Raw genomic sequence first — 27192 nt, 5'->3', positions numbered from 1 at the left:
CCCAATGATGTCCTACAGGACGTGCCCCCACGATGTCCCCCCCCATGATGTCCCCTATGATGCCCCCAGGCTGTCCCCCCTGCTGTCCCCAGGCTGTCCCCAGGCTGTCCCCCTGCTGTCCCCAGGCTGTCCCCCCCAATGTCCCCAGGCTGTCCCCCCCAATGTCCCCAGGCTGTCCCCCAGGCAGTGCTGGCGGCTCCTCCCGGGCAGGCCCCAGCTCTGACAAGATCCGTGCTGCGGCGCGTTCCCGGAGCTGGGGAACAATGAGCCTCTGTCCCACTCGCCGCCTCAGCGAGAACAAGAACCAGGCCGAGAAACAGAGAGCAAAAACAGGAGGAGGGGAGGAGAAAGATCCTCATTTCTGAGCAGAGCTGTGCCCGTGTTCGCCTCCTGCCTGGGCAGAGCTGAGCCGCTCAGTGCCCAGCCACAGCATCCCTTGCCAGCTCTGCTCGGGGACAGAGTGGGGTCCTCCATCAGCCACCCCCCTTCAGGGACCCTTGCTCCTCGCGTGCCCACATGGCCCCTTTCCAGCGCGGGTGACAAATTCCACATCACTGCAAAGGAATTTGCTTTCACATCCCGAGGTGCTGGGCCAGCCTGGGTGCAGCAGGGTGGCCCTTCCCTGTTGGCATCTCCTGAGGAGCTGTGCTGTGCTGCCCATGGGGCAGGGAATGCTTCCTCCTCCTCCCTTTCCTCCTCCTCTTCTTCCTCCTCCTCCTCCTGCCATGACCAAATGGGGTCAGTGGTCCAAACACAGAGGATAACCAAGCACTGAAATGGAGATGGATACGTGGGCACCACACTGTCCTAAATCACAGTCACAGAAAGTTTGGGTTGGACGGGATTTAAAGGTCATCGAGTTCAACTCCCCCACCACAGGGGGGTTGGAGCTGCTTTTGCTGTTGTTCAGGATCTGGCCTAAATGACAGCTGCAGGTTCTTGGGGAATTTGATCTTCCTCCCCCTCTCAGGGCCGGGACAAGCCCAAGGTTTCCTGCTGGGCTGCTGGCCCTGCTCCAGGCTGGCTCCCCTGAGCACTCCTCACCCTCCAGGAGTGTGGCCACAGCAGAGTCCAGGGATGTCAGCAGGACAGCGATGACCTTGGACCAGCCAGGCTGTGCTGGCTCCACAGGATTAACCAAAAATCCACTACGGATTTTCTTTGGAAAGGTTTTTTACAGAGAGCTCTCAGGAGAAGGTCCTTCCAACAGGCAGGAATCGTGCTCTTCCCTGCTGCTTTTTTGCCTAAATCTTTCCCATGGGCCAAGCAATTAGTTGGTGTGACTCAGTGGCTTTGATGGAGCACTGCTGATTTACACCAGTTGATGAGCTGCTCTGATTTTCTTACAGAAAATCACAGTTAGGCTGTTACACTTAACCTGTACTAAACTGTGCATGAATGATTTATTGTGAACTTCTCATGCAAATGACATTAATAGACTCTGTCATACATAGGAGAAGATGCTAGAAGATTACTAAAAGCTGCTGCACTTAAAAATGTTTCAGAAGAAAATAATGTCTTATATTGTATTACCTGAGAAATCCATCTGATCTCCCCTTGAAACATGAACATGAGAGAACAGTGTGAAGGTTGTGCTGCAGCATGTGTAGTACCTTGAGGCTGTAACAGAAAAGCTACAAGAAGTATTTTAAAGGAATATATATCGATACCCAGAGCTGCATTACAAGCAGGGAGGGAGCTGTTTTCCTCACGCACATCCTTCAACTGCCTCGTGATCCAGGAGTGTTTGATGACTTCAGGATCACACTGCAGAGAAGAAACAAACCAAAAGCAGTCCTGTCTAATTAACTGAACATATTTACATGTGTAAAACTCTCCTGTAGTCCTCGTAATGACTAATGCATAATTATGCACAGACAAATCCCCACAGTAAACACAAATATTTTTGTTTGTGATTATTTATCTCAGGAGAGCTTGGCAATTTGTCAGGGCTCTGCTGAGCTTCTCAGCTGAGCCCAGTGAGGTGTGGGCAGAGGGTGACTGCTGTGGTCACCCCGGGAGCCCTTTCAGCCATGCAGCAATAGAGAAGGGCAGCTTTGGGCTCCCAAAATGCCTCTGCATTGAGAAATGTAGATTTGTGGAATCACTGGATTGTTTAGGTTGGAAAGAACCTTTAAGATCAAGTCCAAGCATTAAGCCAGCATTGCCAAAACCACCACTAGACCATGTCCCTCGGCACCACAGCTACATATCTTTTAAATACTTCCAGGGATGGTTTGGATCAAAACGAAGTATTTTGCAAGTTTATTCCAATTCCATGGAAATCCTGTGATTTCTCCCAATTTTAGGCAACGTTCACAACCTTTTTATTCGACAACCCTCTCTCTTTTGTGCTGTCTCCCTCAGACTGCTGGGATGGAACAGGCTCACGTGTGCTCATCTTGTCTAGATGTTACCAGGTGAAAAGCCATGTCCTAGTGGCTCCTTTCTCTCAGTTATCTGAGCTGCAGGAGCCAAGTAGGTTTTGTACTTTGTACTTTGACTTTTGCTGTCCTGGCTCACCCCAGGGCATTTCTCAGCTCAGCTGCAGGGACAGACAAACCTCCCCTACCAGCCCCTGACCAGGGCCAGTTTGATATCAGCCCTGATGCCCCTGTTTCAGTGGGGCATCTGTACCAGAAAATCCATCATGTTTGGATTCTGCACAGCACACTGTGGTGCTCTGGGGAAGGAGAGCAGGGGGCACCATCCCCAAGCCAGCACTGCAGCAGGTACAGGCAGCTGTGGGAGCGTCTGCCCAGTGCCCTGAGCATGTGTGGGAGCTCTGACCCACCCCCCTGGTGCCATGCCTCCTCCCTGACCTGCCATCACCCTGCCTGGGAGCTGTGCCACCTCCCAGCCCATGCTGCTCCTGCCTGAACCCCCCCAGGGCCAGCAGGAGCTCGGTCTGCTCTCCGAGCCCTCTGTGCCATGTCATCTTAATCTATGGAGCCAAGCAACCCCCAGTGAGAAATTCATCACTTAGTCACTGGCTTTCCTCCTAAAATCCTCTTCAGGGAACAATTGTCCCATGTCTGATGCAGTGACTAATTGATAACTTTCTTTAAGGGGACTGCACGATAACTTTCTTTAAAGCAGTATATTATGATCAGTGGGTTTTCCAAGGAGTGTGCTGCTCTCTTAATTCTCACCTTCATTATTTTAATACCTCTGTAAAATGGATTTCTAATGGATCTATATTGCCATAAAACTTTAGGGATGGTGGGTGGGTGTCAATAAATTCTTTGCAATCCGAGCAGCTCCGCCAGCCGGGGTAGGGAGCAGAGTGACAGGCTCTGGGGACAAGCCAGGTCTTGACTCAGGATTGCAGCTTCCAGCAGCGTGACCTTCCCTGATTTGACCCCATCCTGCTGTTTCTGAACACCTTGCAAAACTTCATTAAGCAACATGACTCGTATCTGTCAGAAGCAATTCTTTCTCTCCCACCTCCTCACCCCAGGGATAAGTCATATCAGCTCTGTCAGGAATACAGAAGCTGCCCTAGGTACAATCCAGCCTGAAGTGTTGATACCTGGTGAGTCTGTGCAGAGCACCAGTCATCACATCTCAGCGTTTTCACCCAAAGTTCCCAAGGCAGGCAATAAAGGTACATCATATTGGCATCAATCCCCTTCAAAATGTCCTCTGCCACGGACAGAGAAGGAAGGCAGCAGCCAGGATGCCCACCTTAATCAAAGAAGGAAGGGAGTGGATGTTATGGCCCTCTGAAGGTTTTACAAAGGTCAAATTATTCCCACGTGTATTAGCCAGCATATTGGGAAAAACTCTTTTACCACTGGGTCCCTCACCTGGTCCATAAAAACTGCCCAAAAATCTCATTTTTGTCTCATCCACGGGGGCTATCATAAGTCATTTTTACCTTGAAGGCTGAAGCTGCTGGCCCAGCAACTGCTCAGGAAGGAGCTGCAGCTGTAGGAATTGCCATTCTGCCATGCTTTACCCCGACGAGCTCCCAGGATCAGGAGGTGATGGAGGGAGGCTGATGTCCACACTCAGCCACGTGATATAAAGAAATCCTCTGGCAGAAATGGTGGAGGCTGAAATCTGTCCTGTTGTTCCACTGCCAGCATTGGATGACTGACATTTATTATAAAGTCCTGCTGTAAAACCCCACCAAAGGCTGGTTTGTCCTGAGGAAATGGTGCTGGGCTGCCACAGCCCAAACCAGTGCCTGGCCCAAGGTTTATTTTTTAACTTTAGTATTTGCAAGTTCTTTCACCACTGCTTTAATGGCTGGTGGGGTGCTAGAAGGTGTTCTCCCTAGCCCTGGTTTCTGAAGAATTTTCATCCCTTAGGTGCCTGGGTGCAGCTGTTTGAGCTGCCAAAAAAAGGTCAGACTGGTGTATACAGCAAATTAACCTTTTTATGGCTTGCCCCCAACTCTGCTTTTATTCCATTGGGGTGAGAGACTTGCAAACAGGTAGGAAAACCAAAAGCACCTTGATTTTTGAGTACATCATGAAAACAGCTCCAGTGCTTCCCATATGTGCAGGAGGCTCTGTGTGGGGTAAAGATAAAAATCTACGAGCTGAAGGAGACTTGGAAAAACCTTTTTGGAAAGGCTTCTTTTCAGCAAAGAAGCACTGGCAGCTTCCTCCCAGTTCATTGAAATGTTGGGTAATCAGGGGTTTTTTTTCCCTTTCTGCTGCAGGATTTTTATTACAAACACTTGGCTTGGTGCCCCTGTCAGTGCCAGAGGTGACAACTCCAGTATTTCACTGGGGGTTCACATGCTCAGCAAGGGTTTTCTGTGCAAAACCAGAGCTTTCTGTAACATTTGCAGCCGTGCCTGGATGATGAGCACTGTTTGTGCCACTAGAACACTCTTGTTCCAGCCCCCTTGTACCAACAAGTGATGACCTAAAAAACAGAGGAGGGGCAGCTGATTAATGGCAATACTTTTATTCTCAAAGCACAATGGGAAATTTACATCTTTGCACGTTCCTCCAGCCTAGAGACTTAACCCAAGGTGCCACATTCAAAGGTTCCAACCTCTAAACCATTGCTTCCTCTCCCCCAGAATAAGCTATGGGGTGAGCTATGGGGTGAGCAAACCCTGGGCTCTAAGCCCTCTGTTCAGGGCAGATTATGCATTTATTGTAAAACAGCTATTGATAATAAGCAGAACACGTTATCACTGCTGCTGTGGCAGGCAGGGTAGGGAGTCATGTGCTTCTTGCTCGCTTTTTGGCCTCAGGACACTTGTGTTCCTGTTTGTACAATAGCTCTGCTTGGAGAGCAAGAATAAAAAATACCATGTTTTCCCCCCTGCCAGATTGCTGTTTAGCATCGTGCTACATCTGTCTCGTGGGAAATACAGGTTGGAGACTCTCGGGTTGGGGAGGGAATTGAATCCAGATGTTGTGCTTTCTGGGCAAATGTTTCAAGTGTTTGGTTGTTACACAAAAAAAAGGGGAAGCAGCTCATCCAGCGCAGGGTAAAAGGTGAACTGTCACACTCCTGTGATGATGCTCACCACAGTGGGTTTGCTGATGTGAAATGTCTGTGCCAGACATCAGCAGGAACGTGGGGCACCAGGTTTTCAGGAGCCCTTTCTGCTTTGGGCCAGTGCCATGGAGAGAAAAATTCATAGCTGGGTACACCCACCCTGATGTGGAGGTGTCACACAGGGCATGGTCCCAGCAAGTGGGAGGAAAACGTGGAGAAACATAAGTTATGAAAGTGAGTTTTTCCAATTAAAAAATATGTATAAGTTCCATACAGTTGAATCAAAGACCTTTGAGGTATTTTCCAGTTTAAGAATTCTGTGATTCTATTTAAGTGCTCACCCTAAAAGACACCATTTGTGGCAGGGTGGCCAGGGAGGGATGTTTCTTCCTCCTTCAGAAGGACCCCATCTTGCACGTTCATATTTTCCTTGGAAAACTTGGGAAGAGCCTGTGGTGTGCTGGATCCTGGCTTCCCTGAGTGATCCTGCCCATCCAACCTCTGAGCATCAGACAAGGGAAAGCCTTGGAGCTGTAGCTTCACTTTGTGTGGGCTCTGGGAAATCCTGTTCAGCACCAGAGACTGGATTGTCCCTAAGGAATGGGGTTGTTTGTGTCACTGGAGCACAGCTAGTGCTTGGGCTTTGACTTTAATGTTGTGTGTGCTCCTTATTGCTGGGTAAGAAGTGCTTGGTGATGATTTTGTGCTCGGTTGGGTGATACAAAACCAAGCAAGAGATGTAAAGTCTATGCTGGAGGAATATTTGCCCTGGGTGTGGTTGATCCCCCCCAACACAGCCCTGAGTGTGTGAAGACCTTTGCTAGCTCGGCTTTGTCACTCTCAGCAGAGGAAAAAAGCAGTATCTGTGCGAGTGCCTGTGCTCACAGCCACCCCCCCAACCCTCCTGGGGACACTCTGGTCACAGCCCTCCCCTGACACACAGCAGACTGGGCAGGAGCTTCACAGGCAGCAGTGGAGCTTTGAGCACTGAGCCTCTGGATCAGCTGTCCCTTGGTGTCCCCTTCACCCCAGCTCACCTCTGGTCACAAAAGCCACTCTGGGGGAGCAGTGATGGCTCTGGAAAAACGCAGCTCAAGGAGAAGCCTGTGCCCTGCCAGGGTCCTGTCAGCTCAGGGCAATCAGGGGACAGATGTGCCATGTGGTGACAGCAGCCACCAGCTGCTACAGAGCCTCAGGTGCTGGTGCTGGGGTGGAAAACCCACCTGGATCTGTGTGAGCCCCCAAGGAGAACAACCGGGGAGCGGGAGAGCAAAATCCCAGTGGGAGACCAAAGTAGGGAGGGAAAAAATCAAAATTACATCAGATAAAACCCTGTATTCAATGGTAAAGAGCTCAGATAAGACAGCAAAAGTTTACTAGAATGTGTTTTTATGCATTAAGGACAGTATTTTAGAACAGGGGTGTCAAACACAATGGGCTCTCTGTGTCTGTGGGGCTGTGGTTATATCATGCTTTTGATGGTAATTTCTCCAGGGCCAAGAAAACAGATTAGTACACAAATCACTTTCAGTTTTATTCCATTTTGACATTTCAGGGTCTCCAGCAACTTGGCATCACTCTGCGAAGCCAGAAATATTTGTGTGCTAAAAGTGTGTATTGAATTACAAATATTTCAACGTTCACAAGATGGAATTTAGAGGACCAGGAACATTCCTGGGCACGATTGCCAAGCAGAGTTTTTGGTGCAGGGCAGCCTCCTGTAGGTGCGTGTTGTGCCTTAAACATGGCACGTGGCCTCTCTGGGGTGAGAGAGGCAGAACAGAAGAAATCTCCTTTCCAAAAGGAAAGAAATCTCCTTTCCAAAAGGAATCTCCTTTCCCAATGTCCTTGGAAAGCAGCAGTGGTGAGCTGCTGCAGCTCTGGGGTGGGTTGGGAAGGGGTCTATAGGTGCTGACCTACATTTAAGGAAGGAGAGTGAGGGGAAGCTCAGCTGGCCCCTGGGATGACACAAGGGCATTTTCCCTCCAAACCAGGTCTGTCACCATCCTGGCGTATGAATTCACTCCCGGTGAAAGGTGCCAGACTGACATTCAAAATAAGAGCAGGGGAAAAAAAAAAAAAAGAGCCTTGTTCTTAATAATTCTTTCTCTTCTTTGTGCTGATGAAGTACAATGGGACATTTAAATCTGATTTTTATAACATTTTGCATTGCTATAGATCACGGTCTGACCTGGAGAAGACACTTTGTTCTGACTACAATGATCTGATATTTCATATTTTAGTATTTTTTTTTGTCTTCCCCGTCGTGTTTCTGTTGCATTCTGGCACAATATGGGCTCCCTCCAGTGGTCAAGGGGCTCCGGGCTCCTGGTGTCCCTTGCCCAGGGGCTGGCACAGGCTGGCTTTGGGGCTGGCACCACAAATGCCAACGGGAATCCTGGGGGGATGTGCTTCTTTGCCCCCAAATCCCCCGGCAGCAGCAACAGCCCTGCTCTGTGACCCCTGCTCCATTCAGGTTTCGGTGGAACAAATCAAGATTCAGGCTCTGGATTTCCCTGCAGTTCCCCAAACGTTCGCTGCAGAAGCGGGAGAGGAAACAGGAGAGGAGAGAGAACCGGAGAAGATCTGCTGAAAGACCCAGACACAACAATTTTTAGCAGAAAAAAATGACTCATTTTTCGCATTCCACTCTTCCCGCGGTATTTTGAGACCAGATCCTGGCTTTCCCCTGACAGGAGCAGTTAATGTGGTTATTGTGGGGGACAAGTCAAGCGCTGCCGCTCCGAAACGTGACATTTCCATCTCCCTTCCCCAGCTCCCCGGGCTTGCTGAGCCACGGGTGCATCTCAAACACCGGGATTGTTTTTGGGGGGATCCCCTGCGATGGCCAGGGCAGTGCGGGGAGGGGTCCTGGGCCATGTCAGGGGTACCCGAGGGTGTGACCCCGCTGTGTCCCTGTGTGTGCTCCCACCCCTCACAAAGGGGGGGTCTCGGCAGCTCGGAGTGCAGCAGGAATGTGTGTAACCCACCCTTTCCACCCTGCAGAGCCCCAGCCCACGGGGTGTGCGAGGAGGGGGGAAAGCACCGACCCCCATTGGCAGGGGGTTGGGGGAGCCCCTCTGCACCCCTCTATCACCTTGGGGGCGTTCAGCTCTACTGATCCCCCGTTGCCGGGGGTTGTAAGGGGTGAATCGCCGTTTGCCGGTGTGTGTGTGTGTGACTGCCATTTGCACGGGGGTGGCGGTGAAGCCCCTCCGCTCCTTTTGGGGGGGCACAGCTCTCCCGTCCCCCCTCAGCTCTCCGCGGGGCTGTGCGACGGAGGGCTGAGCGCTCCCACACCCACATGCACGGCTGTGCGTGTGCGCGCACACACCTGAAACCCTTCCGCGCCCCTTCCGGGGGCACACAGCCCCTCTACACCTCTTTTGGGGCGACACGGTGGGGGGGCGTTGTGCGAGGGAGGGGTGAACCGCCGTTGGCACAAGGAGGGCCGTGTGTGCGTGTGTGTGTGTGTGTGTGTGTGTGTGAAAGCCGGGCTGGGGGTGACCCCAATGCGCCGCTCTGGGCTGGGTTTGGGGGGTGCACAGCCCCACAGCCCCCGTCCCCACAGCGGGGCGCGGGCGGGAGCGCGCGCGGCGGCGGCGTGAGGGCGCGCGCGCCCGGGCGCGGGCGCGGGGGGCGTGGCCAGCGGCGCGAGCGCGCGCGCGCGCGGCCTCGCCGCCGCTTGGCCGCGGCCGCCGCGCTCATTTGCATATCCCCCCCCCTCCTTCTTCCCCCTCTCCCTCTCTGTGCCCGGCCGCGTCACGTGGCCGGCGGTGTTGGGTCGGGGGGGGGGGGGGGGGCGCGCGCGGCACTTCCTGTCGGCGGCCAGCGCGGGAGGGGGCGCGCGCGCGGAGCCGCCCCGCGGTCTCGCGCTGCCTGGCGGGGCTCTGTCAGTCAGCGACAAAATGGCCGCGGCGGCGGCGGCAGCGGCGGCAGCGGCTCCTCTGCTCCCCAGGGCGGCACCGGCGGCGGCGCGGAGGAGCGGGGGACCGGCGCGGCAGCACTGAGCCCGGCACCGCCTGCCCTGCGAGTCGGACGAGGCGAAAGAGCGAGCGGGAGAGACGGCGAGCGGCGCTGCGCACCCCCCACCCCAACCCCGCCGCTCCCCCTCGGCACCCCGGCGGACCGACCGACCCTGCCCGAGGCGCTGCTGCGGCTCCGCGGGGACACGCCGCCGCCTCGGCTGCGCCGCTGCCCGCCGGACCCCTGCGGAGAGAGCGGCGGGATCGCCCCGCTGCGAGCCGGGCACACAGACTGTCGGGCTTCCCCGCTCCCTCCTCCCTCCGTGAGAGACTCTGCTGGATCCTCCTCCCCGGATCCCCTCCCCGCGCTCGCTCCTTCCTGCGGGAGCGGCTGCCGGATCCTCCTCCCGCCCCGGATCGCCCGCGGGGTCCCTGCGGAGCCGCGGACCCTCCTCCCCTGGCAGAGACACCGCTGGATCCTCCGCCCCCCGGAGCTCCCGGCGGGATCCTCCTCCTGCCCGCAGCCCCATGTGAGACTCCGCATCCCCCCGTGCCTCCGCGCTGGTGGTTCAGTTCTTATTTTTATTTTTTTTTTTTAAATTTTTTCCACCCCCTCCTCCTTTTATTTTGAAGGGGGGATCCATCTTAAAACTCTTCTCTGGATCCCAGTTTCTCGTTTTTGATTTGCACTTTTTGAAAAACCCTCAGATGCTCCTCCATGTGGACTGAGAACCCATCAAGGCACACACACGAGAACTCATCCCGATCAACTCCAAATCCTGGCTTTCCGTGGGTTTTGCTGCAACACATGAAAGCAAACTTGTATTTAAGACACACTCGTGCAGAAATTTAGCTGGGGACTTGAACGTGTATTTTGTCTTGGTTTCTTGGTCTTGGTTATTTTTTGTATTTTTTTTTCTTTTTTTTTTATTATTTTGCTTCACTGGAAATCAAAAGCTTGTTTTGGAATTGGACCTGCTTTTGCTGCACTTCTCCTCTGGGCTGGATAACACTGAAGCTCTTTGCTTTTCTACTTGGATAGTGTTTTCCTGTTGATCTGTTGGGTTTTTTTTCATCTCCTGTGTGGCAGACTTTTTTTTTCCCTGAGGGGGGTAAACAAACGACGACAACAACAACAAAAAAACTTAATTTTTTTGGCCGTGTGAGATTTTTTTCGTATTCATATTCGTGAAATTACGGGTACACTTACAAAAGATCTTAAAAAAAAACAAGCCAGAAGCATTAAAAATAAGAAAGGAACACGTCAGAAAGACCCCTACACGGTAGACAAAATACTCACTTGTTTCCTTACAGCAAGACTGAATCGAAAGCTGCCAAAGAGCCCCATAAAGAAAAGACTAAAAGGTAAGAAGGGGTAAGAGCCTCTCTTAATCCGGGCATGGTAGAAGTTAGCAGAGGAACAGACCTGCAAAAGCCTTGCATTCCTCCTTTTTCACAAGTCTAAACTAGATTATTATTATTATTATTATTATTTTTAAACCGCTCATTAGTCAGCGAAGCAAGAAACACCCCAAAACATTTCAAAATCCCTTTTATTTTTATACGATTAAAAAAAAAAAATACGAGCAACCTCCGGATTTTTTTTTAACAGCAGAATAAATTCGGTGTTTTTTCTGTGTCCGGAATCGCTGTTTCTCCCCGCACAGCCAGCAGAAAGTGCCATTTGCGAGCATGTTGTGCCATTCAGACATGGCACGAAGGCGGCTTCTGCTGCAAGGCACTGCCGTGTGCTCTGGCTTTAGAACTTACACGTGTGAAAATTATCGCACAGCGGCTTGGAAATGATCCCAGGGCTGGAAAATTGTGGGCATGGCCAGCAGTGCTGCCCTGTGGGCGAGCACACGAGCTCCAGCTTTGTCCTTCATGGCTGCTTTCTCTTAAAAGTTCAAATATCTGGCTTTGGGTTATTTTTCCTCTTTTCCTCCCCCGCGTAATGAGATTGTGAGGATCCGCAGTAATTTTCTCCTGAGTATTCACAGAGAGATCTTCGTCTAAACCTGGAATGTCCAGGGGGAGAGAGAATATTAAACAGAGTTTATTCCTTTAACTGCGACGCAGAAGGGGAGGAAAATGGGGAGGGCTCAGTTGTTAACCTGAGAAATCTTGAAACACTGGAAGTTTATTAATTGTTCGAGGCTTCTTTGTTTGTATCACAAGTTTGTGTCAAAGGTTAATCTTCTTAATATGTAATTAGTTGAAGGTTCAATTATGGGATTTATTGAACTCAATTGGGTTTTCCCCCTCTCTTTTCCCATTAAAAATAATACTGCAGGTCTTTGTGACTAGTTTATTTTCTGCTACAACTCGAGTGTATCTGCGAGAAGAGATTTATTCAATTATTCTAACAGCCAGTTTAAATTTAGAAATAATCTTTGGGACGTCATACCCGTGTCTGTTGCATATTTTTTCCCTCTCGTTTGCATATGTATGTATCTGGCGAATTATGCTAATTTATGTACAGAAATTTGCTGTGGACATTAGGCCGGTTAAGGTAATTAAAATTCCAATAAATCCCGCTGTTAGTGGGCTGGCCGGTGGTGCAGAGCTTTAAATCAGGTGGGTGTCGGTGGTGCTGTGGACCTGAGGACAATGCCAGAGCGGAGGAGCAGGAGAACATCTGCACTGCTGCTGGATGCACTGGGGGAGCCGGGCATGGCTTCAAATCCTGCCCTCCTTCCCTGCGGTGGGTGGGTTTTTTGGGGTTTTTTTTTGGATCCCCCGACGACTGAGAATTTAAATGGAGTTTCCTCTCGGATATTTCATTAAAAAAAAAAAAACCAACTTCGAGAAGATAGTGGAAATTTACACACGGGTTCTCACTGCTTCCCCTGGTGTTTTCCAAGGAAATAGGAGGTGACTTGCTTAGCGCATCACAGAGTTTCTGGGGTTCAGGAATCCCTGGGATGCCTGGCTGCTCCTCTGTGTTATTTGTGAGCTCAAAATGGTGTGCAGAGCAACAGCCCCCGGATGCGCTGGCGTCCCTGCTGTGGCTTCTGGAATTCTTTCCAGAACGTGAAAGCATCAGTGGCAGCCCTGGATACCCAGTGAGGAAGCTGCTCCAGCCTCTGGAAGCTCTGGGGAGCCCAGTGGTGCTTTTTGGCTGGGATTGCTGGTGGATAACCTAACCTGGCTGCTTCCAAGCCTGTGAAAAAAAACAAAAACAAAAACAACCCCAAACAAACTGTAGTAAATCAGATTATTTTCAACTTTTCTTTTAGGGAAAATGAATGCTTAAGGGCATCAGCAGTAGTGCAGTAATGCCTTGTGTGGCTTTGTCCTTATCTTCAAAGGGGAACGGATCATTTCTGTCTGGAAGTGATCTGCCTGGCTTCCCGAGATGAGGAAGGTTCACTGCAGTCCGGCCCCCGAGAACAGGTGCTGCCCTGGGGAAAACTGCTCCAGGCCGGGAGGGTTGGGTGTCACTAGGGGCTAATTTTAGGCAATATTTTGTACTTTTGTCTAAAGGTTTTGTTCGTAGCAATGAAAGAAACAAGACTGACAAACCTTTTTTGTTGAGAGCTCCTCTGGATTGCAGAGGAGCTCTCAATAAAATAATATATGAATGCTCGTGCTCTGTGTGTGGATTCCCATATTGACAGGTTTGAGTCTGGTGTCCATCAGACTAAGAGCTGTTGTGTTACACACGGGTGGTTTGTGTGTGCTGTCCATCAGCTTTGCAGCACATGGATCATTTTGGAGCTGTCAGTCCCAGTGCCTGGGAATGCCCTTGTGGGCAGCCTTGGCTGTGCCATTTCCCCCTGGCCCCAGCAAAGTGGAGTTGGCTCTGGGGCACTGCCCTTGGGCTAAAAACCATTTGGGGACTTGGAGGTTCACCATCAGCCCTGGCACCTTGGCTTCCTCCAAAATCTGTCTCTGATCACCTCTGGGTGGATGGGTTTGCCCATTGCTGGACCTTGCTGGGATCAATGAAAACCCCACCTCCGCCTTAATTTCTGGTTTCTTCTCCAGGATTTATATTTTCTAATAAGATTACACATTCAGCTTTTGATAAGTTGAGATCTTTCACTGATGTTTGTGGCAAGTAAGGTAATTCTGTACTCTTTTTGCTTGAAAGAGGTTTTTAAGACCTTGAAAATAATGAGATGCAATTTCCTTAAAATGAGAAAAACATAATTGGGCGTAAGACTACCTTTAATCTGAAGATTCTTTGTTGAAGTTCTCAAAGCTCCCATGTCCATACCTTGCCAAGTATAGACTAACAATAAAACAAGATAAAGTGAAAGGTTTTGTCAAGCAGGGGTTTATAATCTCCTTGTGTAGTCAAGCAAACTGTTGCTGAGTGGCAGTCTCATAAGAGAGCGTAGCTTTAAATTATTCTAGAAGCAAACCCGCTTATTTTCAGTTTTTCATTCCCTTCATTGAGAAAGGCCAGGAATTTTATTGACAGAGTCACTGCCTGCTGTTCACTCGAAATGACCTAGACCTCTGCAGCCCCTTCAGTGCTCCGTGCCATGGAGACTCCTTTTCTCTTTCATGTTACATTTATTAAAAGCCCAATGGCAGCGTTTACTTTCAGTTTTAGCTGTGAAGACTTAACCAAGAGCGGGGGATGTGGGAACGGGTAATATGTTAACTTAGCAGCTGGCCTCGCCGAGATAAACATGCGCTTTTCCAAATGCTGTCATCTGGCCCCTTTCCAAAACAAGCTGAAGGAGGAGGTCAGGGGTGGAGCCATCCCCTGCTTCAGTAAAAAGAGGCTTTCATTTGGAAAGAATTGCCAGATCGTATTGACTAAAAAGGACTGCAGATTTAAAATAAAATGACCAAACCTTTTCTGAGTAAACCAAATGGTCTCTCTTGATGGTTTAAATTTAAGTGCATTGTTATGATGCTGCTTCTCTTTAGAGGTTCAGAAGCTTCAATGCAGAGTGCATATTTCTGCTTTTTTTAAAAAAACAAACAAACAGTGTTTTATGTAAGACTTTGAATATGACAACTGATAAAATATGTATCATCTTTGGTAACAGTAGAGACCTACAACACAAAAGTGCTATTGTTTTAATTGTTTAAAATTCAGATTACAAGATAATGGTAATACCATTAGAAGGTTTCCCCTTGGCCTAGAAGCTGCAGGTAGGAGTGTGTCGATCCCTCAGTATTAAAGATGAATGATAAGGAAACCTCTTAAATGCCTGTGACGCTGCAGTCTAGCCAATTTAGGATCAGCTGATGCCTTCTAGTGATAATGGCTTGAGGTTTTCAGCTGTATTATGAAGATATCAGCCAGGGCAAATAGTGTTTAGAAGAGAAGTATACTTTATTGAATGGGGAGATGATTTAGAAGTGACAGTAAATTGCATTACTAAATGATCTATGTGCTCTGTGCCGTCACTTCACTCTCCACAAATGTGGTTGGTAAAATGAAAGATGGTTATTCCTAATGTATGAAAGCAGAGGAATCAAAGCATTACTTGATCTCCCTTTAGGAATCTGTGCTAGTTAGAAAAATTGTGAACCAAAAGCATGGCTGAGTTGTGCATCTTAAATGCCAGAAGGAGACGTACTTAGGCTTATTTTATCATTACTTAATTATGGTTAACTTCACTGCGGATTCCCCAATACAGTTACAGCTGTGTTTTCCAAAACTTCATTTGTGCTCCTTCCCACCTTGTCACTAACATGTTTTAAAATCTCCCGCCCAAGATACAAATGTGTGGGTTTGATCATGAGCAAACTGCCTGTTCTGGCACAGAACACTCACTCTGCTCTTTGAGGTCGTGTCAAAGATGCTGGAAAATGCAGCACTACTCTCAAATATGCATCTGATTCTTCTTTTTTTTTTGACGAGAGTAGCATGTCTGTCTCTTCCTCCCAATAAAAAGGCTTCTGTCACTGGAGGCAGCTGTAAAATAACTGGCTGTTCTTGCATCTCAAGGTTCAGGGTACCAAACAAATCCGAGTGAGTGTTGGTCTCAACCCTGGGTGTGAACCAGCACTGTAATTTTTCAGCACTGAGGTCCTGAACGTAGTTGTAATTCAAGTTCATAAAACATTAGAAGCCTGACGGTGCTGAGGTCTGGTTTCTGGAGCTCTTCCCCGTGGGTTTGCAGCCAGGGATGGCTGAGAGCGAGAGCAGTTATCTGTGCTGCAGCAGTGATGGTTTATGGCTGGGTGCCCAGATTGTCTGGCTTTGCACACAGCTTTATAGTTTGCCTTTGAGGGCTGTGGAGGAGGTGGAAGTCATTTGTAATAAACAGCTATCTGCAGCCTGCTTTTTCTGGGGTTTGAAATGTACAGCCATTTAAAAAATTGCAAACCAGATGTACATTTACTTAGATTTCAGCCCAGAACTTGTATGTTTTAGGAACTTTGTTATGAGAAATGATAACAATTGCTTATTGCTTTGTATGGAAAATACCTAATATTTATCCCTTGGATGTTTGGGCTCTTTTTTTTTAAGCTCTGCATTGCTAGACAATGAGATTTTTCAGGTGGTTTTTTTTTATTTGAGAGAAAAATTGACTTGTCAAATCGGTTGGCATCCTTTGTGGTAATTAAGCCCCAGAGAAAAATATGTTTGTATATCTCAAAATAGTTACCATGCAGCTACCAGCTATAGGGTCATTTAGGAAAAGACAACAGCCACCCCCCTTCCACCGCAAGGAAAACAACCACCCTGGGCTATGTTTAGTTGCTGCCCATGGGTGTTTTCAGAGGGAGATCCATTCTTCCCTCTACTTTTCTCCCCCAGCTTCTTCTTCCTGGGGTCTGTGCATGTTTTCCCATGCTGATTTTCTGAAGGGATGGTGCTGCTGCCTTTGATAAGGTGTTGTCTCTTAGAGTGGCATCACCTAATTTTTTTAGATGTGCAGTTTTCCTTCCTATTCCTTTCTTCCCTTCCTGTGTTCTGCATGCACAAAGTTTGCAGTTTTCTCTCTCATCCTGCATTTCCAAAGCTTCCTGATGGGAAGTGGGAGAGCTGTTTGTTTTGGTGGGGGGATAGGGAGTGCTTATCCATGGCTTGAGCACATTCTGGGTGGTCAGTGTGTCCACAGATCGATTGTTAGTCCACGCTGACTTCTGCCAAGTCTATTTTAAGCTCAGCCAGATATCTGTGTTGTGTCAGTTTGATTTCAGTGCTGCTCAAGCCTCCGACTCTCAGGTCTTTCAGTTCTTCAGAATTCCAAAGTGTTTTCATGGCTGATGCTCAGTCATTCATTGGTGCTGACAATGGAGATCCTTGTTTTTAAACAGTAGCTGGTTACTGGTAAACAAAAGAGCATCAGCCCAGTGCTTTAACACAAACCATTCTAGAAAAAAGGAGCAGTTCAGGGAGAATGCCAAGGAAAAAAAATAAATCAGCTGTACAGATGCATACATAATGTGCCGAGTGCCATTTTCCTGTGTTCCTACAAGGTCATGAATGGAAGGTGGTCTTGGTGGTGTTTGTAATGTTTTTGCTTGAATTCAGTGTATGTTCACAGTAGCCTTGAGGGTGATCCTGCACATGAAATATGAAGCTAAAAACTTCAGCAGCACTGCAGGTATAACCTAATGGGGGGTGTGTGTAAATCAAGTGAATCACTCATTGCAGTGTTGCCAAAGGCAGGAGCAGGATTCCTCATTATCCCTCTGCTGACATCGTTCTGTCCATCTGCAGGTCTCAACTTCCCTCAGTGGTTTTAGTTGCACTTACCAAGTGCACAAACTTACTTAACAGGGGAGAATTGCTTCCAGTGTTTGTGTTTGAATTTTTACCACATCGTCGGCTTTGAAATGGGTGCTGCCTTGAAATTCTTTCTCTTACAAAAGATGCTCCATCTCTGCAAATCTAATCATCCTTATCTCCTTCTGGTGGAATGCTGTTAAGTGTCCAGTACTCATTCCTGTTTTGTGATGCAGAAGAAATTGCTTTTAGTTAAAAATAACCTGTTGGCATACTGTGTGCTGTTCACATCTTCCTGCCTATAAAATTATTTGTTTTCTCTTTGCTGATGTAAACTATAATGAAGTATATGTTTATCTTGAATAAAAATAAAAACAAAAATAAATCAATAAGGGGGATGCAACATCTTCTGATGAGGAAGGAGGAGAGCCTAATGGTAGCAAACTAAATGCTATTTAATGTTTTCTAATATGATTATAATAAAATATATGTCTGATCCAGGTGTGGAGCTTAATTTGGTGTCTCACAGTAATAGAACTGCTGCTGTTAAGGAGCAGAGTCTCTGTATAAATAGCAGTGTTTCAGATTTATTCTCTGAGACTTAGTGGAGCTTGGTGAATATATATTTTTTATTATTTCTATTCTTCTAATCAACCTCACAGAACTAAACTCCTTCACTTGAGGAAAGAATGGTCCGAGTAAGTCTCATTACACAACAGTGCATTAGAGATGTCAGTCTTTATACCCTGCTACCACATTTACATGTAATAATTGAATAAAGCAATGGTTGGCTTAGTGGATGGATGGATGTTTACATAATGATTTGCCTAAAAAAAAAGACTCTTTAATTTTTTCTTACATTTGTGAGAATGAAATGCACTTCACAAATTTCTAGGTGTGAAATACTGCAGTGATGACAAAACTCATTGCTTTTGAAGCCAACAACCCAGACTGATAGATACAATCTTTTTTCATCTGGGTGATGCTGCAACACTGATAGTCCACCTGCACTGAAGCTGTGCTTCCCTCCTGTCCCATCCCATCCCTCAGTCAGCATCCAGACAAGCAAGAGCTGCCCTTTCTGGAATTCTGTCTGCATCTACTGATCAGATAACGCACTTGGAGACATATTGGATATATTTCTGAGAATATTTGCTCCCCTGGGCATTTCATGCACTAAATGAAGGCATAAAATAGTTATTACTAAGATCATAATTGACCATAAATTGATTTCCAAAGCGGTATTTACTGCAACTAGTTTTCCTGTCCTGGAAGATCATTTATTGCTATTTCCTTTCCCCATCTCTCCCCCACCCTGTCTCTCCTCCCCCATGGAGCTGCTATTCATTTGCTAAGTTGAAAAGTGGATGATGGCCCATTCTGATGCTGGGTCTGATATTCTAATTTATGCTTTTACTATGGAAAGTGAGGAGAGGAGCAGAGAAGTTTATTTCCATTAAGCTCAAGTTTTAAGGATTACCCTTTCAGCACTGCAGAGCTAATATTTTAAACTCTGGTAGGTTTGTGGAAGGAAAGGTGGATGGATTATGCTGTTACCTTAATTTTGGATGATAGGATAAATCTTGAACTGAATCCAGTTTCCAGCCTAAAGATAAGCACAGAGTAATTGTTTCTTATCTTACTCAAATTATGCTGCCATCTTAATTTTCAGCTTGCAGCTGAAGATGCAGTGGAACAAAAACTTAAAAGCTTCAAAAAGTATTTTCTTTAAGTTAAATTACATGATTATGGTGATCAATGTGTTTTGATTTTTGTAGTGAAATACTCGGAGTATATAAAGTGCACAAACCAAGCAGATTTTCTTCATTTGTGTTAAAACTTCCAGAGATTTGCAGTGCACAACTTTTAGTACAGTTTATTAGTCTATAGTGTGTTTTGTCTTCCTTGACTCAGATCAAATTTGGTGTTAACCTCCTGCCGAGAATTCCAGGACCCCTGACATTTTATTGTGACTCTTGATTAGCTCACCAGGGTTCCTGCTAAGAATTCTTCTTTCATTCATTTGATAAATTGAATTCCCTATTCACAGTGCCTTTAAATAGAATGGTATTTGGAAAACTTGAAGACAACAGCTTGAATGTTCAATGAGCTCACTCAGCAAATTTAAAAATGCAGGAGAAGGAAATTATGGGTTTGTGTATTCTGAAATCTTGTAAAAGAATAAACATCTTACAAGAACTTAGATCTCCATCATCATATTTGCTGTGAGTGTATTTCCCTTTTGGTTTTTAAGCCAAGGAGTTCTTTTGACACCTCTTTTCCCTTTCTCATCTCATTTTGCCTTGTTGTGTCAGCCGCTGTGCATTCAGCTTCCCTGTCCATGTGGGAGCAGGTATGATGAGGTGACACAGCACAGAGGGACTTCAGCTTCCCAGGGCAGTGTGGGGAGGGAGCACCTCATGCTGCCCACCCTGGGCTCTACAGCATGAGGAGCAGTGTCCTTATTCCTCCTGATGGTGGATGTGGGGACACCCCTGACACCCCTTCCCTGTGGGGCTGCTGCCCTGTGATTCTCCCACCCAGCTCTCCATGAGCTCCCTGGGGGCTGCAGCAGTGTCCTGCATCTCACCCACTGTGCCTCCGAGTGACACCTGCAGATCTCAGTGCTGGGGTAGCAGAGATGGCTTCTACAGCTTCTGCCACACGTGCAGGAAATGATTTTAATACCACAGGACAGCCCAGGCTGGAGGGGACCTTAGGTCATCTCAGAGGGGCAGATGAGTGTTCAGGTCGGGTGACACATGCGTGTGTCAGGTCCCTGCTGCTCCTCACTGTCCTGCTGGTGTGCTGGTGTTATTCCTGGACATGCCTGGTGCAGTTTCCCTGCCTGTGGCTGGGAATGAGGGCAGTGTGTGTGCGTTTTGCACTCTGCCTGAGGGGAGGTGCTGCTCACCTTCCTGGGCCTGTGTAATCACACTGGAACCACTCATGAGCATGGACACCCAAGGGACCTGTGTGCCTGTGGCTGCTGTACACTGGGGGTCTTTTGCTGAAGGTGTTAGCACCACCGTATTCCCAGAGTAAGCATCAGAGCAGCACCATAAACCCTGTCTTCAGGGGAAATTCTGTTCCCTTTTTTTCGTGCTGTAGGTTGTGTTGTCCAGCCCCACTTGTGTGACAACACCAACCTGGTCTTCAGCTCTGGCAATAAATAAGTTCACTGTGCTTTCACCTGCTGCTCACAAAGTGATTAGGCTCAGAAGTAATTGAGTACTGGCACCTAACTGTGATGGAAGGGGAAAGGAGGATTAGGCCTGTTGGAAATGCTTACAGGCAAAATGGTGCATCATTGTAGTTACACAGACTTGCTTTTCAGTTTTTTTTCAGCAGAGGAGCATAAAGGCTTAGCTTTGCTTGCTGGAGGGCTCTGAGGGTTTGCTGCTCAGTGCTCCCAGCTCTGGCCTGTCCCTCCTGACCCCGTTGTCCCTTCAGGATGGCAGGTGACTGACTGGCTCCACCAGCCTCCGTCCCTGGGAGTGGTCAGCTCTGAGCCTGCGTGGCAAAACATCCTGTGGAGCTCCTGTTCCAATTTCCTGGCCTCCTACGTTGCAGTCTCCCTGTGCAGCTGCCCCAGGAAGCAGTGCTCCTCTAAAGTGTTCTTGGAGTTCAGTTACAGCTTGTCTGTGGGTTGCTTCTGCTCCTGGGTCAGCTGAAGGGTGACACTTGGTCAGTGAGGGGGACTGGCACAGGGCTCTCATCTTCTGAAGTATTTCCAGAAACCAAAATAGCCAGCAGTATCTGGAGAGACAAACATGCTGTGCTCTCGCTGAGCTGCTGGATTCCAAAGCTGTTTTCCTTTGTGCATTATGTCCCAGGAAGATTGGGGACGAGCTGTGGAGCAGATGCCAGATCAACTGCTGGTAACTATCATCAGGCCTGGAGGGAGGGTGCTGGGAATGTAAATCTGGTTATCTGCACCCTTCACAGTGTGTAGCTTAATTTTTCCATCAGCTCTGTGTTTGCTGGGGGAGGAGAGTTGTTTTTCATAGCATGTTTCTTGCTGTTTGTAGCCTGCTTTGGGTGATTAATTTAAGGCAAGCTTTTTTTTTAGGTGTGGGCCTTTTTTTCTTCTGATCCTTGCATAGCCTGGTGGAGTACCCAAGATCTGCTGGGGTGTTGTCAGCAGACTGAGGGAGTAACTTTGGGTATGGTTCATGCCTGAAATGCATAAATGGCTGAGGTTTGGTGTACAGTTCAAGCCCACGGCCACATTTACCTGCTAACTGCTTGAGCTGCCCCGTGTTGGAGTTTGTGTGTACACTGATATCCCTGCACTGTGGAGAGGGGATGAACCTGTGTGCTGGCATCCCTGTGGGATTGTCTACATGAATCTCTTCATTTGGATTGGAGCTTCCATGACTGATCATGTGGTTGTCCCCACTTGCTGTGCTTTGATTGGCGTCATGTGTCTTGGAGCGCAGTTATCAGATTCCTTTTAAATAAAATGTCACTGGGTGATGAGTTCCAAGGGTGCAGTTAATGCTTTCCTGCTGCATGGGAGCAGGCTGGAGCCAGGCTCCACCTGAAGCAGGGATGGTGGGAGTTAAGAAATCCTCTCCAGTGACAGTTTTGCTCTGCAGATCCACTCTAGTGTGCAGTGCTCAGTAATGAAGGGGTAACCACACACCTGCAGCATTCCTGGTTTTACTGCAGTACCCATCCCTCTCAGCTAACACACCAGAGAAACTGGAGTGTTTAACAAAACCAAAAAGAAATCTCTAGATTAAAAAAAAACAACACCAAAAAAACCACACACAAAAAAAAAACCTGCTCCAAGCCCTGCAAACATTTACCAGGACTTGGCAGTGCTCAAATATTGGCTCTTCAAACTTTTGGTTTATCAGTCATAGTTCATCTGCATCTTTAGTGTATAAAACTTTATCTTCTCTGGAATTCCCCCTCTTCCAGTCATTGGTAATAACCAGCAGAAGCTAAAAAAAGGCCAGGTTGGTGTGCTTTTGAAAAATATCTTGAATTGAATGATAGTAACTACCTGTTCTGTTTTATTTTTGTTCTAATCTAATCTGCTTGAGTGGTTATTTACCTTATGTGTACACAAAGTAGGGTCACAGTAAGTTAACACTGGGTGAGCTGGAAACTTCCAGTGGGAGCCCAGGTCCTGCAGCACACACCAGCTGGAATTCTCCTTTTCCCTCCTTGGGGTCCTGCCAGGATTTTATTGCTCTTCAACCAATATTCCAAAGTGACATCTTAGAGAAACACTGTGTGCTGCTGCTAGAAACACAGCCTTGAGACAGAGAACTCTTTCTGATCCTGCAATTTCTGTTCTACAGTTTGTAGGAGCAGGATTTTAATTTAATCTCTTGGGCAACCTAAAATCTGCCTCTAGTTTCAGCAATTTTAATTGAATGTGTTGCTTTTCACACCATGTTCTCAGCTAATGCTGTGATGTTCTTGGTTGGTTTTGAGTGGCAGCTACATTCTGCTCCTGCAGAGACTCCAGATTTGGGGGAATTTCTAAGTGGCTGCAGGAATCTGGCTGCTGCCCCTGTTCACATCAGTTTTCTGTTACACATTTCAAGATAAGTTCACCAGAAACTGGAGGTATCAAAGTCCCAGCCCACATCTGTTAGAATGGATGATATCTTGATGTTTCAGAGGAAGGAATCTCCTGTCAAGGCAAATAATTATTAATTGCAGGGTTGATTGCAGGACAGGGACATAATTGGACAGTGAGAAACCCCAAAACATGAGATCAAGAAATCATAAATTGAAGTCAAACAAAAACTCTCATTGAACCTCCCCACAGAACAAATTTTGCACCCAGATTTCAAATTCCAGGGTGTAGTTTCAAGCTCACAAGTGAACATGTACCTCCTCCATAGACTTACCTTGTGCACAGTGGTGTCACTGGGGGCTTTTCCCCCACTAATTCCCTGGAAAGGAGATTGTAGGATTTCACTTTGTCAATGGGTAGAGTTCTCCAGTTCTCTGTCTAATGGTTTTTGTGTCTAGGAGTTGGTGTGGCCTTGTATCAGCATTGCTTCATAAAAAACAAATCTTCTTTTCTTTTTATGTTTTTTCCTCTTCTCCAAATGTATATTTATAAAGACTTGGTATACATTTTAATGTTGTTTTTTTTTTTAAATGCTTCAGTGTGGAGGATTTTTCTTTACCTAATCCAAATCTTCTTTGTTGCAATTTAAATTCAGTGCTACTTACCACAGCTAAAGGAGAAGGATTTTACTCTGTGGTTCTCTACCTCTGTCTTCAACACCTTTTTGAATAACAGGGTTGCCATCTCTTCAGATAAAGTGAAGTTTTTTCCAAGGGGCTGTGCTTTTTTGATTTCCTTGGTGCTGTTTTCTGGAATCTCTCCAGCTGACCTGTGTCTCTCTTGCTGTAGAAGTCCCAAGCTGGACACAGAACATCAACTAAAGACCTTTTGACCATCTGTGATGTTGTTTCTTTGCCTTTGGAGTGAAATCCAGTGTAGCACCTGCTTTTTTGTCTCCCCAAAACTGGTGGTCTGCCATGTGTTCCCTATGCTGCATTTATATAAGATTTTTCCTGCCAAACATGGTGCCCTGTGCTTTTCTCACTGATTCTCTGCCTTTTCCCTGCATTTTGAGTTCATCACAGTGTTCTGAATATTGTCCCTCCTTAATTGTTTTCCAGCCCCATGACTTGATATATTCTGGAAATGAAGTAAGTGGACACATTTTTCCAGCAGCAAAATGGTTAATAAAAACTTTGCTGCTGGATGTGTGGCACACTGCAACAGAAATTCATCAGGTCCCTGTCGTGTGGGAGGGGTTTTGGGGGTTTTTATTGGAATTTTGTTATGTACCTTAAAATTATTAAATAGTAGTTCTTAAAACTATTAAATAATAAAGCAACCATATTCTTGCTAACAAAAATCTCCATGTGGATAAGTCAGTTATGTACTTTAGTTGCTTTTCTTTCATCTTTTCTAAAAATACCTGGAACTGTGCTGTAGGAAAAAAAAAATCAGTTTTTTTTCTCCTCCACAAATCCTTGTTAGCTCTTGCTGATGTTTTTCTCTCTTCCCTTTTAAGTTCTGTGCACATTCTTTGCCATCTGCTGCTCTTGCAGAGTGCCATCCCTCCACCTGCTCGTGCTTTAAGGTAACCTGCAATGACTGAGACGTGGTGAAATGACAGCAGGCCCAGCCAGGGGGAACATCCCATTTCTCGAAGGAATTTTTAAGCTGTTCTTGCCTTTGCTGGCCTGATTTCCTCTTTGGACTGCTAGCAAAATTCCAATAAAAACCCCCAAAACCCCTCCCACAAGGCAGGGACCTGCTGAATTTCTGTTGTAATGTGCCACAGTGGGTTAGAACCCCTCAGAGCAGACAAAAAAAAATATTCCCTGTACCCTAAATCCCACATTCTGGAGCTGTATTCATCAGCCCTGGAGAGGAAGCCAGAATGGACCATTGCAGGGGTGGATGTGGGGCAGGAGCAGCCTGCTGTGGGTGCTTTGCTCCATGAAATCCCTGGAGAAATCCCTGGAGAAATCGGGTTCGTCACCGCGGGCTGCGCACCAGCGCCGGCCGTTGTCGGCCATCTGTTCCCCGCTGACCTCTTTAGGGAGGGCTGGAACAGAAAGAAAAGTACTGTCACTTCAGCCCTCACAGGGTCATCTGTCACTGCTCCCCCTTCCCCACCAAGAAGCAAAACTAATATTTCCTCCTGCATATTAATGAAGCACTTCAAGGTTGGTTTGTTGTTGCTTTTTGTAGGCACAGTGCTCGTATTTTTCTGGGTTTTCTCAGTTTGTTCCCCATGTGTTTGTGCTGGGTTTTTTTCATATTTCCTTCTTATTTATTTGACCTAGTTTTGCATGCCGCTTTCTTTTTTGAGGTGATTGGGGAGCTTGTAATTAGGGAGCAGCTTGACTCTTTTTGATTAATGACTGAGCCTGGATATCAAGGGAACAAAGCTGGCACTTTAACAGTCACACCAGCTCCTTCCCTTCACCCATATTTACTCTGCAAAGGTCACAGAGCTGGACCATGTAAAGATGAAGCAGGAAACAAAATTAGCAATAGGCAAATACAGAATTTTAGTTTATCTGTTCCAGCACTTGTGAAAACAAGGATTGCAGATGCTCTGGTGACCTCTTGCTTTGTGTAGGATTCCTGCTGTCCATGTGTCTGTCTGCATTGTTGTTTAGGTTCCTGGTGACTTCCAGCAAACAGCACCTGCCCCTTCAAATGGGACAGTATTTCAGGTGTCCTGAAGGAATCAAAGCCTGCCTTTCCAGAGTTTGATGTTCTTGCTTTGATGTTAATTTTTAATCCCATTTTATCACCACCCTTCAAGCTCTTTTCTGCCTTCAAGATTTCAGCCACTTCTTTCTTACAGTCAGGTCTTGAAGAATTTCCTAAGTAGTCATTTTCTTCCTTTCTGTTAGAAACTGTATGATACCAGATTTGGAGAACTTGTCTTTGAGAGCTCGTGTCTGTGCTGTCCAAACCCTCTGTTATCACCTGTAACAGTGCATGAATCTATTAATTCCCTCCATAAATTCTCCACAGCCTGCATTTGGATGAATATTTGCCAGTTCCTCACAATTCTAGTTATAAGATTTTCTTTTTTTCCCCTCTCATCATCACTGTTAGGAAAAATGCCTGTGCAGGAAAGCACAATGGCCTCTTGTATGGTGAGGGAAGTGAAAACCAGAGCAGTGCTTGAGCAGCTGTGTGCAAGTTGTAGGAATTCTGTAGGAATTCCACCAGTGTCAGGGGGGTTTATTCCAGCATAAAGTAGGATTTAAGGTACAAGAGGTATCTTGGAATTAAAGTGTGGTGGCTAAACCAAACAAAGGCATCTGTAGGCAAAGATTAGGAATGCTGTGCTGAAAAGGCAGTTTTCCTGTGTTATTAAATAAACCTTCAGTATCTTGCTTATACAACAAAATTAATGAGGTTGTTGAGGTTAGGAGCAGTGTGACATAGAATGAGAAGAGAGACAGGTCTGTGTTTAGGCCTCAATTACTGCAGGAACTTCTGAACTCTAAAACACTAAAACTCTAAAATTATGGGCAATAATACAAATAGTCTCTACCTGGAGGTTGTTGAAGAACACTTCCCAAAAGGAATATTGCAAAATGCATCCAGAATGTCCCCTCAGTGCTGATCCACAATACCAGCTGTGCCTTAAGCTGCGGAAACAATCCAGCTAGAAAACTCAAGTTCTTGCTTAGCTTAATAAATAAATCAGCCTAGATTTGTTAATTTTTGAAAGGGATTAATAAACCTTTCAGCAGCAGGCAGTGGCAGGCCAGAGGCACAGTGCTGGAGTTGTTGTGGCCGTGACCTGAGCTCCTCTTGCTTTCCTGCTCTGAGAGCTCTCAAGCACATGCACTTTCAAGATAACCTTGGGTTAGGCTTGGATTTCATAAGCGATTTGCAATCTGTGAAAACACCACTTCATTCTGTAGTAAAACTCCTTGCTCATAAAAATCCCTCCCCATTCAGATCCATATGTAAGAACAAGGCAAACTCCTACAGGGATATTCTGAGACACTCCTGCTTTAGAACATGAGCTTTGTATTCATAAATGTTTTAGCCTATTTCCTGCAATAAAGATTAAATTGTCGCTCAGGAAGTAAAGCTGCAACATGTGCCTTTGACAACGTAATCAAACTTTATATAGCCATGTTTTTATTGTTTTCCTTTTGTTTTGCTCGTAGATGACTAATTTCTGCCTAAAAGTGACAGCAAGAGTTGCTGAGAGGCCGCTTGGAGCTTTATTTCTATTTTAAGCATATTTAAAGCACATGTATTCAGAAGTGTCATTATGTAAATCAGTTTTGAAAATTGAGCTCCATTAAAAATTGCAGTATCATTTGCTGAGCTAATCCGAGGCTATTTTAATCTCAGAAATGAAAAAAATAACCCCACAACCAAACCTCAGGTTTTTGTGAGAAGCGGCACTTCTACCTCTGATGTTGTAATTGCTGTGCTAATATGATGATAAAATATGATGTATTCTTAGTGGAGCAAAATGTTTGCTCTTCCTGGATTTGAAAAATCCACTGAGTTGAAATTTGGAATATTTGGAAATTCCACTGCATTGCCTGGAAACAAAGATTGATAGT

At 46.7% G+C, this 27192-nt stretch overlaps 1 protein-coding gene and 1 long non-coding RNA gene across 2 annotated transcripts in view; one reads left to right on the top strand and one right to left on the bottom strand.

The window, feature by feature from the left end:
- Positions 1–1037: 1037 nt before the first annotated feature.
- On the bottom strand, positions 1038–8995 carry LOC135284383 (uncharacterized). The gene is made up of 3 exons (XR_010349787.1): positions 8804–8995; positions 3881–8055; positions 1038–1767 (listed from the first exon to the last, which is right to left on the bottom strand). It is a non-coding gene; the product is annotated as an uncharacterized LOC135284383 (long non-coding RNA).
- A 395-nt stretch (positions 8996–9390) lies between these two features.
- TNRC6C (trinucleotide repeat containing adaptor 6C) overlaps positions 9391–27192 on the top strand; it is a 95986-nt gene continuing 78184 nt past the window's right edge. Inside the window, exon 1 of the mRNA XM_064395841.1 lies at positions 9391–10799. The gene's annotated coding sequence lies outside the window, so the exon portion shown is untranslated. The remainder of the gene's footprint in view (positions 10800–27192) is intronic.

This window comes from Passer domesticus, chromosome 20 (genome assembly GCF_036417665.1).
Source record: "Passer domesticus isolate bPasDom1 chromosome 20, bPasDom1.hap1, whole genome shotgun sequence".
Taxonomy (NCBI): Eukaryota; Metazoa; Chordata; class Aves; order Passeriformes; family Passeridae; genus Passer; species Passer domesticus.
The sequence above is the reverse complement of the archived record's forward strand: the minus strand, read 5'-3'. Positions and strand labels throughout refer to the sequence as shown.